The sequence below is a fragment of the Prorops nasuta genome, unplaced genomic scaffold (genome assembly GCF_024137725.1).
Source record: "Prorops nasuta isolate Cenicafe-Biocafe unplaced genomic scaffold, Cenicafe_Pnas_1.2 PNAS00006, whole genome shotgun sequence".
Lineage (NCBI taxonomy): Eukaryota > Metazoa > Arthropoda > Insecta > Hymenoptera > Bethylidae > Prorops > Prorops nasuta.
This window is the reverse complement of record NW_027116803.1, coordinates 9471854-9473852: the sequence shown is the minus strand read 5'-3', so window position 1 is coordinate 9473852 and position 1999 is coordinate 9471854.

The window sequence follows — 1999 nt, the reverse complement described above, 5'->3', positions numbered from 1 at the left end:
CTTACATTACTAACTATTAACGATTAACTTACATTTCTAACAATACTTGTAAGCGGGTTATATTCAACAATTTTATCATGTATAATTAAACAATACGCAGTAGTATTACTTGCAATATTTTTAGAACAATCGATCTCTATTTTAACGTCAACTGTGCCAGATTTAATAGATTCGTTTTGATGCGAACAATCAATGACAAAGAGAGGGCCATATTCTAAGAAATTGTTGTAATCAAGCATTGGTTTCGACGGTTTTTCTCCAGCATAATAGGATTGGATAAATTTAACATACATATCATATAGTACAGAAAATCGTGATTTTTCAGTATCAGTATCAAGTCGATCATACGGATAAAATTCAGAATTAAGATAGACTTTAATATCACGAACAAAACTATCATCGAAGTCAAGCACCTTCATATGCTGCGTATTCTTCTTATTTGTTCTAAATGCTAGAATAACGTATCGAGGCTTCTCCAATTGTGTTGCAGCTTTTACAGCCCACGTATGCCTCTGTGTTTCTGGTAGAAGCGGGTATTCGTAGAGTTCCCAGGATCGAAAAGCCATGGTGAGGCTTTTGTTTTGGTCGATAATACGTAGAAATTGAAGTTTTGTGTATTCATTCAATGATATATGAGGAATTCTCCATTGCACTTTTTGAACATCAATTTTGGAGTCGGTGATTTTCGTTGAAGAATATATCGAATTCGTATCATTACGCGCTCGAATGAGAACGAGCTCATGACGTGCATTTATTATGACTCTTCTATAGTCTTCACAAAAACCCAACAGCATTTTCAGTGGTACGCAAAAATTAAAATATTTCGTAGGCTTATAATCTGATAGAAACCATCCTGAATGGTGTAGACTCGTACTCTCCTCCCCAGTCAGAGAAATGAGATTCTTCATGGAACTAGTAATACCCACATTCTTACTGCGGTCAATCTCAATACCATTCAATTCATAGCGAATTTCATCGAACAAGAATTCCATGGAATTGCAGTCAAGTCCCACTGTATCTTGAACTGTTGCACCCTGAGCACGAGTGCCCTCGATTAATTTTCCCTCTATGTATAGGTAACTCTCACATGGTAGAAGAATTAAATCTTGCTGTTGTATTGGAATTCGAATTTCGTCACTATTTCCCAATGATGCATTTGCATACGGATTGTAAGCATGTATTTCCATTTTAGTAATGCGATTGTCGTACACAGGTTGTGCGGTTACGTCCAACAGGTCCATTTTTATTTCTGACCTTGAAACCCAGTGATTGAAGAAAGGTTATATTTTTTCTTGTTAGCGGTCTTCTAACGTAATCCCCACCCAATGTATCTACTCCTGCAGCAACTGTTGGACTGATGATAGGCTCATCTGGTATCGGTGATTTATAAGTATTCTTGTAAATTAGCATTTTCTAATGTGTAATCGAATTGTAATTTCTTCCCCACCGAAATTTACTAGACGGTTTTCCTGATCGAGAATGCGCAAAGTAAGACGGTCAATTACTTTCACAATGACTGGCAAGTAAATGACGTTTTTCGGTGTTTCCGAGATTTTATAGCCTGGTGGCACGCTTGGAAAAAATTCATGTATAACATGTTGAGGTTTGCCGTTTGTATATGCACCAGCAGTAATATTACATTCAATTCGTAAAATATTCACCCTTATAATGTTTACGGGCTGGTCTGATTCGGCTAGAGTGTTCGGCTGAATAATTCGATCTGACGAAAAACCCAATAAAGAGCCTATATTATTAGGTTTTGTAAAATCGATCAGATATTTACACTTTATTTCACTTTTCAACGTATTATTATTAGCACGTAGAATAATGACATCTTCATTATCCGCCTCATGCATCAATGTACGCAAAAGATAATTTATAGCACTCAATTCATAACAACCTGTAGGTATAGTCAGATCTTCAGTATCGTAGTAAAACTTATTGTTCGACTCATCAACATTAGCGATTGAATTGAAGCTCTGAAAGTCTACGAGACCAA